Source organism: Camellia sinensis, chromosome 5 (assembly GCF_055761805.1).
Source record: "Camellia sinensis isolate YWXY chromosome 5, ASM5576180v1, whole genome shotgun sequence".
NCBI classification, from domain to species: Eukaryota; Viridiplantae; Streptophyta; class Magnoliopsida; order Ericales; family Theaceae; genus Camellia; species Camellia sinensis.
Window position 1 is genome coordinate 141,567,986 of NC_138965.1, and position 17,567 is coordinate 141,585,552.

A 17,567-nucleotide genomic window follows, 5' to 3' on the forward strand; every position below is an offset into this window, starting at 1 on the left:
AAAGTTTAGGCACTCAGAAAAGTGATTTGATGAAAGTTATTGAAATTTTCAAATCAACTACGTATATTTAAACTTTTTATTGTGAGGCCACATTATAAATAAATCTTGGCCTTTGAGTGCAAAATTTGAACAGTTTATTGAGTTTTTTTCTTCTTCTTCTAAATTTGTAGAACTGCGGCACTAAATAATTCTCTTCTGGAAGTGATAAAATTTCATTCAATCAATAAGTGAAACCAATTAAAAGATAGAAGAAAAAAAAATGTACTCCATATGTGTAGCTCTAAGCATCAACTTGGTCAGTGTAAAAAACTAAACACTTCTCAAAACATGTTATATATGTTTATTTGTTAATGCTTGAACTAATTAAAACAACAATTAACAACAAAGTGATTAATTACAATTATTATTGGAGTAGCTCTTCACCACATATTTCCTAATATAAAAGACTTTAGTTACTTATAAATTAAGCACAAATATTAATTATTATCCCAATAATAATAATATTTGTAATTAATTAATTAGTCACCACAATCAACAAACTGGTGGTTGACAATGAGATGGCCTTGTGCAATGCCCTTACTATCAGTGTCAAGTTTGTTGTGTTAGAAATGGTTTTGAAAAATATGATTTTTTTTAAAATTTTGGTCTATTTTTTAGGTAGGATCCATACGCCAAAGTTGGCGAGTCTAAGTGGTAACGCGTCTATGCCGCATTGTGATTCATGTGGTATATTTGGTTGGTCAAAACTATTATCGGTTGAATGAAAAATTGAAGCCAAAGTGAGCTCCATGGAAATAAAGTTTTTGGTAGAAATTCCTTAAGGTTTGAATAAAGGCTTGTCCCACATTGGTTTAGTGGGAAGAATTTTGTGGGTTTATAAGGCATGGGTTTGTAATTTGGAGAGGGCCCCAAGGGGCACCTTAAGTTTGTAGAAGGGAGAGGTTATGGGCTAGATCCATTGGACCCAAAATTAAACACACGCGCACCGCCGCCACTCTCCAGGCAGGCTGGGTGCGTGGTGTAAGGCTGAGTTGGACTTGTCTGGCCCAATACTTATTTTTTGAGCCAAAAATATTTCAATTAAATTTTATTTTTTGGTAAAATAAAATCTATCCAAATTTTTGGTGGGAAAAATTCAAATTTGTTTTTCACTTCTTCCGAATTTCTGTATAGATTCAAATACGGTTTTTATCTGTTCAAAATTTGAACCCAACAGATTTGTATCTGTTCATTCAAACTGAACAGGTAACATACCTTGCACTTGTTTAATTCAAACCATACAGTCACGAATTTTCGTATATAAAGGCAGTCCCTCATTTGGATTTTTCACTCCAATTTTCGTTCTTCTCTGCTGCCATTCATCTCTGCATTTTGCTGCATTAATTACATTAATTTTCTGTAACAAAAAGAGTGTAATTAATTTTCTGTGAGAAAGAGTATATACATAAAGTGTGTTCGTTGTGTGAATAGTGTGTAGTGCTGCTACTATTCACTATTGATCATTTTATCCTGGGAGATAGACGTCCACAATCTAAAAGTACCGTACAGAGGACGAATCTGTCTTAAGGACACAATGTTAAACACTGGATTTGATCAGAAAATTTGTTCAACAAATTAATTTGGTAAGTAATTAATTTACTTTTCTATTTCAGATTTTAATTTTCTTTTTGTAACAAAATAAAAAATCTATTTTATTTATTTTATTTTATTTTCTGGTTTGATTTTTGTAATCAAACAAATTCTCTCCCTTCCTTTAGTTCTTTTGTATTCTGTTTGTTGTTAAGTATACAAACATAATTTATTTTTTAAATACAGGTGAAGATTGTCCACCATGTTGAACACACCAGAGTCCAAATCTAGCCCTCCATTGCTACACTGGTCCACTATTCTCACTGTTTGTTGAGCTCATGTGCCTTTGTTTGCCACCTGCACATTTCATTTCAAAATCAGATTTTTATTTTTTTTAAGAATTTTAGGTAGCATTTGGTAAAGTTTTTCTAAATATGATTTAAGAATAGAGTTATATTTTGAGTTTGTGAGTTTTGGAATTATGATTTGAGTGTAGAAAATTTGTTTGGTTAAAAGTTTTGAAAAGAGTTTTGAATTGAGTGTTGCATTGAGTTTTTAATGTTTGAAAGTGACATGTGAAATAAGAAAATTTGTTTGGTTATGAGTTTTGGAATGAGTTTTCAAAACTTAATTCAAATTGGTATAACTCATAACCAAACAAACTACTTAAAACTCTATTGAAAATTCTAATCAATATTCATAACCAAACTCTTTTTAAAATTCAATTAAAAAAATTAATTATTAACAGAAAATAACATTAATCAATTTTTTTTAATTGAAAATATTAAAAAAATTATCAACATAACCAAAAAATAATAATAAATACATATAAGAAAATCATATATTATCAAAACTATTTCATTACATTTTTTTATTCAATTTTTTTTAATTTAATTTTTAAAAAAATGATAAAATTAAGCCTTATATTTTTATCTGATTTCTAATATTTTGGTCATTCGATTTCTAATATAAAAATGTGGGCTCTCTGCCCAACAACACACCCATTGTCTCTGACTCCACCTCTCTCCAAAGTGTTGATGTGCTATTACTCTCTCCTTCCCCCACCACCAGGACACTGCCATCTCTCTTTCTCTTTATACACTTCTATAGAGAGAAAGAAAGAGATATACATATACATATATAGAGATAGAGAAATAGAGAGAGTAGAGTTTCTTTGGACAAGGCAAAGTGTAGAGGGGTTTGAAGTTTTCCAAGTACCAGAACAAAAGAAACAAAGTCGGGTTATGAATGAGTGAGACTTTACACCATTTCTACTATTGTACTCTCTCTCTCTCTCTCTCTCTCTCTTGATGAAAGCTTTAAAGATTGAAGACATGCTTGTTGATCATCTGTTAAAGACTGGCAGTCGACCGGTCAGAAGTCCGGGTGGACGACCGGCCAGATGTCCTAGTGAGGACTGGCTCAGCCACTTTTGCCCAGATCAGAGAACTCATTACACCCTCTCAGTTATTCCACACCAAATCGATTAAAGGATATACATATTAGCTATGAAGCATTTTTAAATTTAAATTTCATTGCACATAAAGCTTTTTAGAAATGAAAAAGACCAAAGAGAGAGAATATATACGTTGAGAAGAGTGGAGAAGATGAAACGGAGAGAAATTGAGAAGATGAAACAGAGAGAAATCTACCAAACGGGAAAGAGAATTACATTTTCAAATGTGTGGTGAAATTATATTTTGAAAACTCTATCCAAACATGAAATTCAAATGGAGAGGTGGAAATACATTTCCAGAATACAACCAAACACAGCCTTAATATACAGTCATTTATCATAATGATGTGTCACTTGCAATTTTGATATTAAAAATCATTTTCATATGGGTTTTTTTTTTGGGGGTTAAAGTTATAAGCCCATAATTCTTTCATATTATTTTGTACTGTGTATATCATTTCTCTTTCAAAATTATCGTTTGCTTAGCAAAAAAAAAAATTTGAATTTTTTTTCTTCTTTTCTATTGAGTTTGCTATGATAAAAAATGAAAGTTAGAGAAAAAACGTATTCCATGGTCGACAAATTTTTTTTTATCTACTTTTGAAAGGTAAAAACACTTTTGAACTAAAATTTTACCAATACTGCTGCTGCAGCTACCACTACCTTGCACCATTGTTGTTGACCCACCACCATATCACCACTACTATACTAACATTTTAATTTTTAAAATCCTAATTACAAAAAATGTAAAGATGGGGGAGACAAACAGAGCACAAGTATCACTTTGCCATATGAAAGCTTACAATTTTTTCTTGTTTTTATGTAAAAATATCAGTTTGCCATGTCAAAGCTAACTCTTGTTTTTGTTTTTTTCAATGGAAACATTAGGTAAGATGACCTCTAATAAGACTGGTGAAAACATACCTTGTAAAAATTCCAAAGTAAATGCCTCACACAATCAATGGAGATTGTACAATACACATTTAAAAATGAGTATATATTAATTGCAAGTTGTGATATTTTATGATGTACATATAATTTTTTGTTATAATTAAATTATTTTTAATTATAACCGTGGGTGCTGATTTCTGACCACACTGCCAAATAGGAACTCAGCAAAAAAGTACAGGCAGAATAGATTACGCCCGAACAACCTGTCATAGAAAGATAAGACTTCGGCGGTGGTTCGTTCACCTGGGGGCACTCCGACGATCAAGTCAGTACTCAGTCATCTCTTAAAGATTGCAAATAGTGCTTAACTTACAAGCCAGAATACAAAAAGCGTACCTTAGACCGATGAGGGTGCCTTACTTTTATAGCCAGCACTAACTTGATCCTCGTAGAAGCCTAGCTTCAATGGACTCTGGCTCAATGCTCATTTTGGACTCTCAGCCAGATAGAGATAAACTCCCTAAGAGCTTTATCTTTATCCAGACTGAGGTCCTCTCCCATTCTAGGACTCTTATCCCTTATCCATTCATCTTGGATTCCAGTATCTCTACAGATAACCTCGGCCTAGCCGAGATCACCTCGGCGCCATGACCAAGACACGTGGCACCTCGGCTGACACTTAGGTGTCACCTTAGCCACGTGTTGTTATTCACAAAAATATGCTCCCACAACTGCCCCCTAGGTTCTATTACCTTGGCATTCGGAGGTGATGAAACCTATATCATTTGTCCATATAGCACGTCGGCTAAGACTTACTCCATCCTTCATGACCGTAATCATCATACATCGGTTTCACATGACCAAGACTTTGCAGTCTACTTTATCAATGACCAAGAACCAAGAAGCGAGTTCTTCAAGTTCCTTAACCGAGATTGTCCCTATAGCTGAGGTTCTTACTTCGTTAAATCAAGAACTTCAAGAGTTCTATCTGCGCATGAGCTGTCACACACGGTTTCTCAACCGTTTTATCCACGTGTCCTTTTCTCATTGATCTGTATCTGACACACGCCATCCGGTCGCGTCACTTCTGCGCGCCGCCTGACAAGCACGTCATCCAAGGCACATTCATTACGGTTTTGCTACCTTTTTGTGTTTTAACAAAAGTACTTTCCCTCTCTCTGTCTCTTCACTTCGCATTTCTCCACTCTCTCAAAGTTTTCTCTCTCTACAGAAAACCTTCATTTTCGTTCCTTCAAAGCTTTCTACAACTTGCATCGATCACCTCCTGCGGCAAACTTTTCACTGTCCATTTGCGACCACTCACGTCGTCTGACTCCGACGATATTCATCCGGCGTCATTCTCCTCGGTAAGTCACTATTTTCCCTCTTTTCAATTTTTGATTTATTTCAAACTCTATCGCGTTTGTTTGTTGTCATTGTGAATCCATTCATGTTCTTCAATCTTTGCCTATGTTTTAAATTTCATCATTCGTGTGTTGAGCATGTTTGTTCGCAATTTCATGTTTTTCCAATCTGTATCTGGGTCTAGACATGCACACACATACTGCTCATGCACTTGTTAATTTGCCACGGTCCTTGGCTTTGCACATCTGCACACACTTTATTCAATGTTCTTGAATTTCTATTTGTTTTCTTGAGTCTGAACCATTGTTCTTTTCTATTTTTCTTGCTTTATTTCTAGATTTTTGCCTTTGATTCCTATATCTGCATAGATTTAGGTTTGGGATTTGATCTAGAACTCTGCTCTTTAGGAAAACCGAACCAAAACCCCCTTAGATTCTCAGAAACCTTTACTCCAATGCTCTCTATAGTTTAGCCAAGGTCCTTAAACCCACACCAAACATTCTTTTCTGAAATTTTGCCTTAATCTTCACAAGCCGACATCATAGGTATGTTCAGATGGAGAGTCGACACCCCTTCCAAGATAGAGTACTTTAGGAAAGAGTTCTCTATCCCAGCCGATGTTCACCTTAGGCTAGCAGGGGAAGAGGGCTCCATCATGCATGATGGGGACTCTATGCCTTTTCCCGTAGTGGTTTTCACAGATTGTGGACTTAGATTCCCTCTTAACATCCTTTTCTGACAAGTCCTTCATTATTACAAACTTAACCCAATGCAGCTGGCTATTAACTTTTATAGAGTCATTAACGGTATAATTGCCCTAGCTAGCCGAGAAAACGCTAGGATAACACTAGCCGATATTCAATACTGTTATACCGTGTGGTCTGAAATTCGAAAAAGGCTACGTCTATTACCTCAAGCCGAGATCCACTGAGTACAAACTCATAGCCGACCTCCTAGACTCCAACAAAGATGTTGGAGATGATTATTTTATCGTCTCGGGCAATTGGAAGTTCTCACCTGATGACGACCTCCACTTTTATCCTTTGAGCCGAACAGTGTTTAAAGAGGGTAATGATAAAAACCAAGTGTCACTTTACATGCTTTTAAGTCTTTATTACTTTTATTCCCTTTATGTGTTCTAATGTCTGATTTTTTGTACTTGCAGCTCTTCCTCAGCCATCAAAAGACTTCCGCAAAACCTTCTACCCCAGCAAGGACTTTAAAAAGCTGATGGGCTTGCCAGTTGACCAGCGCAAAGCCCTTCTACTGCTCAACTACATTCCAATCTACAAATTCGCATTGCCCGATGTCCCTAAGAAAAACAAGTCTCCACCTTCAGCAACAACTCCCCCTACCACTTCATCACCACGGCCTAACCAAGCCTTAACTTCTGATCCAGCAAAGCAGCCATCAACATTTGCTCCACAATTGATTCCTCCTGCCCAACGCCAACGCCGACGTCGAGCTACACTCTTCGCTCCAGCAGGCAGAACTAGTAGCCAAAAATGTCAAAGCATTGAGGCGTCGGCTTATGACCTAACAAACTCGCCTACCGCACTTCCAGTAATCCGCTTCGGCACCAAGGTTACCGTTGCCGTAACAGTCGAAGAAATGGGCCGCACAAAGATCATCCCGGACAACCTCCTAGCCGACATCCCGGGGTGGTGTCAGTCCACTCCTCCAGTCTTTCCCAATCCTAGCCAAAACCCAAGGAAAAAAGGGTAAAAAGGTCCAAGGCCAATCCCAGTGCCACTAAGGTGGAGTCCAAAGACATAGTGCCAATCTCAAAATTGGTAGAAGTTGAGAAGTCCGCTGAAAATAGGCCTGCCGAGGCCTAGGCGTCCTATCCTTCGCCATAAAAAAACCGAGGTTCGGCAGTCCTTCTGAGCCCTCTGGCTTCTGCGTCGACGCTCCATGGACTCCAACTATCACAGTTGGAGACCGACCTTTTCTAGCTAGGGACAGTGCACTTGACAGCCTAGAGGTCGGTGCCGCCATATCCACCACTGTCCTACTCCCAACCGATATCAATCGGATGGCCAAGCTCTCGGAGTATGAAAATTATGCCATGATGATGCAATACTGTGTCTTGGTAAGCCTCAACACTTGTAATTTTTAATTTAACTTCAACTCTGGTTTTTATACTTAACGAATTTTCTTTACGCTCTTGCAGGCTATCCAGCAGGGCCACTCTCTTGCAGTCAAGGCCGATGACTTCAAGAAAGAGCTGACCTAAAAGACAAAGGAGGAAGCCAAGCTCCTATCTGCACTAAATAAATTTGAGGCTTACGTCTGAGGTCTATTGAATCAGGCCAAGGTCATTGAGATGGCCCTAAAAAATGTCAAGGACCGTGCCGAGGCTGCAAAAAATGTGGCCAAGGTCGCCAAGGTCGAGGCAAAAGAGGCCAAAGAGAAGGAGGTTGAAGATCAAACCGAGCTTCAAACGGCACTGGCCATGAAGGTGGCCGAAATCAAGGCGGCCGACGAAAAGGCCTACCCCGAGAGGGCGACCGATGTACGTGACGAGTACAAAAGCAAGTGAAGTAGGCATGCAACAAGGGTTACACCCTTGGTTGGATGGCCGCCTTGATGAAGTTGGCAGTCCCTGAAGGTTCGCCATTGTATGATGCCAGTCAACTTGTTTTACCACTTCTCCTTACTCCAAGCCAATCCGAGGACGAGGCTGAGATAGAGGAGGATGCCGAAGCCGATAAGTCTGGTGGAGTTGGTGCTGCTGGGGTCAAGTCCCCAACTTTGAATGAGCAAGTTCTAGACTTGACTCAGGATAAGGAGGACGAGGTCTCAAAATGTGCCTCCCCTAAAAAGACTACGTGCGAGGTGCATATCGCCGAGAAGAGCCTCAATCAAACTTTCCAAGAAATTGACGCCAAGCTCGAGGCTGAGAAGACTGCCGAGAAGATTTCCCAGTTGTTTTCTGAGGCTGAAACACAGCCAGCCACTGACGTCGAGTAGTTTAACTAGAAGCTTTTATTTCTGTACTTTGTACTTTTTGCTTTTGAACAATGTTAGCTTTAGTTTGGCCGATGTGCCTTTTTTGTACTCCGAACAAGTTGTCTTTTGAATGCAAGTTGAATGTCTTCTGTTTTCTTATGTATGTTTTCCACTTTCATACTTAGAATAATTTTGTATGTCTTTAAAGTATACTTTTATCTGTATAACCTCTTTGGAGTAAAATACCTCTGACGTAATTTCTAATTGTTTATCTCGGCCTTGGCTTAAGACTTGAAAACATTGTAAAAATATTTTCACAAGTGTTGTTTTAAAATTGCCACTTCACTCCCACTTATCAAGACTTCTGTCTTCTATACTTCCCAAGTTTGGCAACCTAGTCATCTCGGCAAGTACTAATGTACTTCTTGCAATATTACCTTGGCTTTACTTCAACTTGTAAATTTTTTTAAAAATTTCAACAAGTGTTAAGCCATCTCTAGCTTGTAAATTTTTTATAAAGTTCCAACCCCCAAGTACTTTAAACTCTTACTTATCATTCTCCAGCTCCTTGCCTCCTAATGTGAACTTAAGTTTCACTTATGTCCTCATTAAGTACGTATAGTTTTTGCCGAAGTCAGATTCAAACAAAGACTAGCCGAGGTTATCAACCTTGGTTTCTTTGTTAATCTAACAGAAATGCACTTAGTTTCATTCCAAGCTTAATTCTGCCGACATGGTAAGGCTATGCTAAACCAACTTAATTCAACTCCATTATATGCAAGTCTAATTTCATCTCTGCTATATAATGAGTCTAAGTTATTCGTTATGTTTCAATCAGAAACATCGCCAACTTAGTTCAACTCTTTTATATGCAAGTATAATTCAACTCTGTCATATAATAAGTCTATATTATTCGTCATGTTTCAATCAGAAACATTGCCAACTTAATTCAACTCTATTTTATGTAAGTATAATTTAACTCTTTCATATAATAAGTCTAAGTTATTCGTCATGTTTCAATCAGAAACATCGCCAAAGGACTGGTCAGTCCAATCACGCCAATTTTCAAATTCTTAAAAAATCAAGCTAAAAAACTTTATTACTACCTCGGCTAAGAAAATTATGACATAAATTTCGAAAAAAAGTCTAATGATAGAAAAACTTTAAGTTGCAAGTGTTCCGGGGACTTTGCAATTCTTTGCCTTCACTATCTTCAAGCCGATATGCCACATTGCCGGCGACCGAGATGATTCTATAAGGCCCCTCCCAATTTGGGCCCAGCTTCTCTGGGATCCTTCTTGTTGCCAACGACCTTTTTTAGGATGAGGTCCCCAACTTGAAACTCTCTTGGGTTGACCTTCTTATTGTAAGCCCTAGCAAGCTGCTGCTGGTATGTCTCCAGCCGAATTGCTGTTCTCTCCCTTCTTTCTTCTAGTAGGTCTAGATTTCGAGCCAGAAATGCCTCGTTAGTCTCATTCTCTACTCCCTGGGTTCTAATCCCAGGGATGCCGACTTCTAGTGGGATAACTGCTTCTGTGCCATAAGCCATGGCAAATGGGGATTCCCTAGTTAATTTTCTCGGCGTAGTCTGATATGCCCAGAGTACATTGGGCAATTCTTCCACCCATTTTCCTTTAGCTGCTTCTAGCCTCTTCTTGATCCCATCCAAGATAGTCTTGTTGGATGCTTCTGCCTGACCATTACTCTGAGAGAAACTTGGAGTGGAGTAATAGTTCTTGATATTGTACTTTGCACAGAAGCTTTTGATTAGCTTACTGTCAAATTGTGTACTATTGTTTGCTACTATTGCCCTTGGGATCCCAAACATGGTGATGATGTTTTTCTATATGAAGTTCTTCACATCAATGTCCTGAATCTTCGCGAGGGATTCTGCTTCTACCCATTTTGTGAAATAGTTAGTTGCTACCAATAAGAACATCCTTTGTCTAGTCACTTGAGGTAGTTGTCCAACAAGATCCATGCCCCACAACGCAAATGGCCAAGGGCTGAACACTGGGTTTAAATCTGCTGCTGGTTGATGTATCAAAGGTGTGAACCTCTGACACTTCTCACATTATCTAACATAAGCTTCAGCATCTTTCTGCATGTAGGGTCACCAGTACCCCTGAGTGATGGCCCTATGAGCAAGTTACCTGCCTCCAGCATGGGTTGCACATACTCCTTCGTGTATTTCATACAAGAAGTCTTCAACTTGTGAATGATGCACACATCTCAAAAGGGGACCAGTAAAAGACCTTCTGTAGAGATGTTCTTCTGCTGTCAGACTGAATCTCGCCGACTTTAGTCTGGTCTTGTGTGCTTCTTTGCGATCATTTGGCAGCTTCCCATCTCTAAGGAATATTACTATTACATCCATCCAACTTGGTCCCATCTTCACACACATTGCTTTGTACTCTGTGATCAGTGGTTCCACACTTGGGCCTGACAAATAATCAACCATTATTGTCCTTGCCTTTCCTGATTTCATTGCATTAGCCAGGTTAGCCAAGGCATCGACATGGCTATTGTCATCTCGGCTAACTTGCTGTAGTCGACAGTCCTAAAACAAGGCTAATAGTTTGACAACCTCTTTGACATAGGCTATCATTCTCTCATCTCGGGCTGCATACTCGCCTGTTGCTTGGTTCACAATAAGCTGGGAGTCACAAAAGACCACCACTTCGTCGGCTTCCATTGTTGCTGCTAATTTTAATCCCGCGATCAGTGCTTCATATTTTATTTCATTGTTTGAGGCTTTAAACCATAGCCAAATAGATTGTTCTAGCATCCGCCCATCTGGAGATACCAGCACTACTCCTGCCCCTGCTCTTTGACAGTTTGAACTCCCGCCAACAAACAGGCAGAATGAGTCACTAATGTAAATATTGTAGGGCTTGAGTTTTTCTTCTTTCTTTTGTTTTGTTGTGGGGTGTTTCATTCTCAGTCGGGTCTCTTCTTGTTCTTCTGGACATCCTAAGCCGCGGCTCACCGGAGCCCGATGTGGGATGGCACCACGTGTAAACTCGGCTACGAAGTCGGCCAGAACCTGGCCTTTGATTACTGTTCTAGGTCTGAACTCTAAATCTTATTAGCCCAATATCACTGCCCATCTGGCCACCCTGCCTGTTAGATCTCCTTGCTGTAGTAGGGATTTCAAAGGGTGTTCAGTCAACACCACAATCTTGTGGGCTTGGAAATAATGGTTTAATCTCTTAGAGGCCATCATTAAGGCCAGTGTTAATTTCTCTAGGGGTAAATACCTGGTTTCTACGCTTGCTAGGGTTTTACTTATATAGTATGCTGCCCTTTGTTCTCCATTCTCTTCTCTAATTATCATTGCACTTACTGCATGCTCTGAAACTGCCAAGTACAAGAATAGCTCATCTTTAGGTATTAGATTCGATAGAACTGGAGCTGTAGTCAGTTATCTTTTCAAGTCGGCCAAGGTGACTTCACATTCCTCTATCCACAAGAAGTCGGTGGCCTTTCTAGTTAACATCTGCACTTGTTTTGCTGACTCTGGGCTCTTCAAATCCAAGATGGCCTTGATTTGATTTGGGTTTGCCTCAATGCCCCTTCTGGTAACCAAGTGCCCTAAGAACTTATCAGACCCGACTCCAAATTCACATTTTGAAGCATTGAGTCAGAGTTGATATGTTTTTAGGATGTCACAGATTGTCTTCAAGTCGGCCAGATGATCCTCAGGTTCCTTGGTCTTCACAACCATGTCGTCAATGTATACCTCCACTGTTTTGCCAATCTGATGTATGAACATCTTGGTCACCAACCTCTGGTACGTTGCTCCTACATCACTCTGTAGCAATACAACCCTTTTGGGATAATAAATATAGTTTTCTCTTCATCAGGGGGTATATTGCTATCTGATGGTATCCCCTATAAGCATCCAAGAAGCTCATCATTTCATATCCTGAAGTGGCATCCACTAATTGGTCGATCTTGGGGAGTGGAAAACTATCTTTGGGACAAGCCTTATTCAGGCTAGCGAAGTCCACGTAGACCCTCCACTTCCCTTTCTTCGTTTTCACCACCACAGTGTTGGATAGCCAGGTAGGGTAGTTTACCTCTTGGATGGCTCTAGCCTCTAATAATTTGTCCACTTCCTCCTCTACTGCCTCCACATGAATCATCGTTGGCCTCTTTGCTCACTGGATGACGGGTTTTGTCGACTTGTCTATGTTCAGTTTATGGCATGTAACCTCGGAGTCAATGCCAGACATTTCGTATGGCGTTCAGGCAAACACCTCTATGTTTGCTAGCAAGAACGTTTCTAACTCCCTTTCCTCTTTCTCGACCAAGCCTGAGCCGAGGAGGAAGAAGCGCTCTTCATTCCCTTACTGGACTAGAATTTTCTTCAAGGCTTCCTTGCTTTTGTCAGCAAGCTCTTCGCCGATGTCATCCAGGACCTCCATGTCCTCGTCCTCGATCTCTACTATCTCTGCCTCTCGTACGTTGCAGGTGGATTTCATTGCTGCCATGAAACAATTCTTTGTCTGCACCTGATCCCCTCTGACCTTTTCAATTCCATGCTCTGTTGGGAACCGCAATAGCTGGTGCAGCGTTGAGGGAACAACCCTCATTGCGTGCAACGATGGCCTTCCCAAGATAACATTGTAAGTGGAGGCGGTGTCAATGACTGTAAACTCTATGCCTACTTTCCTGGTGCCTGCCTGCACCTCCAGATTTATTGCCCCGAGGGGCCACATCTGCGTTCCATTGAGCCCGACCATTAGACTATTGGACTGCTCCAGATCATCTTGGTGAAGGCCGAGCTTCTTGTAACATTTGACGTACATGATGTCACAAAAGCTGCCTTGGTCAACCAGAATGTGCCTTACCTGGCACTCTCCAACTTTGAGGGATATTACCAGAGCATCGTTATGTAGATGCTGCACCATGTCTAGGTCGGTTTCAGTAAAGGACACCATTGGCCCCTGGTACTCGTCTGCCCTAGGCCTTTTTTGCTGGACCTGATACACGTGATGTAAGTGTGTCACCCTTTGAGTCTCCCCATGCACCTCATTCTCATTGACCTTTGAGTGAATCACATTGATCACTCGAGGTCCGCTTGGTTGCGGTTGTGGTGCTGATGGAGGTGGTGTTGCTGGTGCCTAGGGTAGCCTTGCTTGTTATTCCCTTATTCTAGCCTTATCTATTAGGTCCCTTAAGTGACCTTGTCTTACCAGATCTTCTAAATGTGTTTTTAGGGCTCTATACCCCTGAGTCAGATGCCCATCCTCATTGTGGTAGGCATAGTGCTTCCCAAGGCTTCTTCCTATAAATTCGTCAGGAATCTTCTCTGGTGCTCTATAGTAAGGCTGGTTTTTTATTCTTTCCAAGACTTTGTAAACCGCGATCTGGAACACTGTGTTGACTGCCTGTGCAGCCCTCAGTCCCATTTTATGTCTATTAAAACTTGTATTACCTCGGCGTCACTTCGGCAAGCCGTTTCTCTTCTCTTGCTTTGACGACTTTGTCCCTGGTGTGTCTTTCTTTGCTCTCGCAAATTTCTTGATTCTGGCCATAAGTTCCTTCATACTTTTTGGCAATGTCTTTGCTAGTGATTTTCGAAACAGACAGTCATCGTTCAGGCCGTTCTTAAAAGACACGACCGTCACCTCTTGGTTTCATCCTGGTATTCAGTTAAATACCTTATAATACCTCTTGGCATAAGCCTTGAGGCTTTCATCCTCACTAATTCTCAAAGCCATCCGGGAGTCTACCCTCAACGGCAGTAGATTGTTTGTAACAAACCTGGCCATAAACATCTCGGCCAGGCCTTCCCAACTTTTCACAATTCCTTTCAGTAACTTGTGAAACCAATCTGATGCGATTTTCCCAAAGGATGAGGGGAACACCTTGCAGAGCAATGGCTCGTTCCCGGTGTACAGTGCCATTGAGTTCAAGTATAAGCCAACATGAACGTTGGGATCAGACTTACCATCGTATATCTGAAATCTCAGCATGTGGAACCTTTTTGGGGCCTCAACTTGTCTAATTCTACCAAAAACAGCGTTCAGTCTTTTTGGTGCGTTGCTCCCAGTGTCGTTATGGGTCCTCTTGGACCTCCATTTATTCATCATGTCAAAACAAAGCTCTTTCCCTTGAACATGCCAATGTTCTTTTACATAGATTTCTTTGGTACGATGTGTCTTCTGAGACTCTCATCTAGTCGATTCTCCTCGCCCAACCTCCCGTAAAGGCTGATGCAAATGCTCCCTTGCCTTGTCATGCTGAAAAACTGCAGGGATTGCTTTCTGTCCCCCTTTCTGGGCATCATTCTTGGCCGCTGGAATCGGCGTGTCCTCCAATGGGAATTGTGGCTGCATGACGTTGTTCTGTATCATGAAATTGACAACTGATTGCAGGTCTGCCAATTTGTTTACCATCTCCTTCATCTCGCCGTCCCTCTTCAGGTATCTATCTTTCCATACCCGGAGGTCGCTTTCATTGTAATACTTTCTATGACATGCTTTCTTCGGTACGTCTTCCTCTTGGCTGACGTTTGTTTCTCCGGGATTCTTATCCCGAGGTTCTTCGTTATAGCTATCCTCATCTATGTTAGGTTTGGCATTTTTACTACTCTCACTAGGGATGTCGGCCCCAACTCTTTCTTTCTGCCCGTCGTTGACCATCTATTCTTCTTACGCTTCCTATAGACGGCGCCACATTGTGGGTGCTGATTTTCGACCAGCAGGAACTCAGCAGAAAAGCATAGGCAGAATAGATTATGCCTGAACAACTTGTCACAGAAAGATAAGACTCCGGCAGTGGTTCATCCACATGGGGGCACTCCAACGATGAAGTTAGTACTCAGTTATCTCTCAAAGATTGCAAATAGTGCTTAACTCACAAACCAGAATACAAAAATCGTACCTTAGACCCACGAGGGTACTTTACTTTTATAGCCAGCACTAACCTAATCCCTGTAGAAGCCTAGCTTCAATGGACTCCGGCTTACTGCTCATCTTGGACTCTCAGCCAGATAGAGATAAACTCCTTCAGAGCTTTATCTTTATCTAAACTGAGGTCCTCCCCCATTCTAGGACTCTTGTCCCTTATCCGTTCATCTCGAATTTTGGTATCTCCGCAGATAATCTCGACCTAGCCGAGATCACCTTGACGCCATGACCAAGACACGTGGCACCTTGGCTGACACTTCGGTGTCACCTTAGCCACGTGTTGTTATTCACAAAAATATGCCCCCATAATAACTAAAGAGACAATAATGGCTCATAATCAAACACACCACTTAGGATATATATAATCAAAAATTTCTTTGGTCATAATCATAATTCAAAAAATATCTTAGAGCCTATGGTATACTTTTTTTTGGAGTGTGCCCTAGAGAATTTCCTTCATTATTTAAATTTCCAACTCGTCTCCTCACATATGGCATGTATTTTGATATCATATTAAATTGTTAACCACTATCTCATCTAAAAGTTTAAATTGTTAGAAAAAAAAATGTGTGAGTTTATTATTTATATTCTCAAAAAAAAAAAAAAAAAAAGCTTAAAATTTGATATAGATATTGAAAGTTAGTATACTTACCCTAAGGCACTTGCCATAAGATGCCTGGCCATGAGCCCCAACTGGTCCATAAAAGACAGTCCATCCATACTTGCTCCGCTATGCCAGGGGCTTATTAGCATCCCAAGTCAAGCAGTAAGCGCTTACTACACTCAAGTTTCATCCATTCTGCTCAGGATAGTAGCCATAACAATCTGCTTGCTTTCACTGCTAGCATTGCCGCCGCCTCCTCCTCTCCCTCCACTAGAATGGCAATTACACCGGAAAATTTTGGAAGGTGAACAATAGTCATCGGTTGTCCCACAATAACCGTACTGGCTATAACAAAGGTTGTTAGGGCATGTCCGGCCACCAGCTTGTCTACCGCATTGCTGGGCGGTGGCAAATGCTAGAAGGAATGGGAAGATCATGATCAATGCCATGGATAAGCCTATTTTTGTAACTAGTTTTGTGTAGTTTTGTGTTTCATGATATGAAGAACGATGCAAGAATTGCTTCAATATATATAGAAGGGGTTGATGTTGAAATTACCAAAATATCCACTAACTAGAAGTTACCAAAATGCCCCTTGCGTCAATTCTATGTTCATTCTTTTAGAATGGCTGATGATTTACCAAAATATTGAGGACCAAATTGACATGAGACTAATATTTCAGTGACCAAAAATATAATTAACCTTTCATCCTTTAATTAAACAAGTTAATTTGTATCAACTTTTTGTTATGCATGTTGAACACTAACTTAAAACATTTCGTGTTACTTATATCATGCTATAATTGAATTCATGTCAAAAATTGAATAATCTTGATCTAATTAATTTTGTACACAGTTTATGTTTTGTGTCAAAAAATTCTTGAATTAGAGTCATTCAAGAGGTACTAAAAATTCGTCTGATCGTTAATTTACCGTCCCAAAATTAATCAAGTAAAGCATAAATTCATCCAGACACTTAATTTATTTTTTTTAAAAAAGTCATAAATTTTAAGTAGGTAAACAAAATTAATTTCCACGGTGAGAGAGACTAATCTGAAATATGTACGCATTGCAATTAATTTGTGCCATCGTTTAAGACTTTTCTGGTCTCAAAGTTAAAATTTGTAGCTTTTCTTTTCTTTTCTTCTTTTTGTTTGTTTGTTTGTTTGTTTTTGTTAATATATATTATATTATACTTATCTATTTGTATCTCTATTCCTGTCTTGTATCTCTATCTCCTTATATCTCTATCTTCTTCTATACTTATCTTGGTTTCTTGTCAGCTTATATATATAGGCTTCTCCTATTGTATTCATTCATTCAATTCAATATAATACAGATACATAATTTTTCTTTTCTTTCAACTATTCTAACATGGTATCAAAGCATAGGTCTTGAATCCTAGCTCCTTTTTTCTCCTACTTATTGCTCGTACACAGTGGCATTATAGCATCTCTCTTTTTTTTCATCAATACACCATTCTTTGTTCCATAACATTGTTTCGTCACCACCTCATCATCATTTTTTGACCAAAATTTTATAATTTTTTTACCACCGTGCTCGGAATTGTTCCCTGGTTTCAACGCCAGCAGGCCTGTCGCTAAACATCTCCGTACGCGCTCTCACGCGCCACTTTTGTAGGCGTCCATCCTTCCACCGCCACTCTCCTACGTGCCAGCACACGTCCTTCCTGCTACCGCATGCGCCACTTCTGCTATCGTGCACCTGCGTGCTCCTACTACTGTGCACCCGCGTGCACCGTTTTTGCTATTGTGCGCCGTGCACACCTCTGTCACTACCGCACGCCGCG

General features: G+C 40.0%; 1 pseudogene; it reads right to left on the minus strand.

The window, feature by feature from the left end:
- Positions 1 to 518: 518 nt before the first annotated feature.
- On the minus strand, positions 519 to 16,206 carry LOC114306146 (pathogenesis-related protein PR-4-like; annotated as a pseudogene).
- Between the last annotated feature and the right edge of the window lie 1,361 nt (positions 16,207 to 17,567).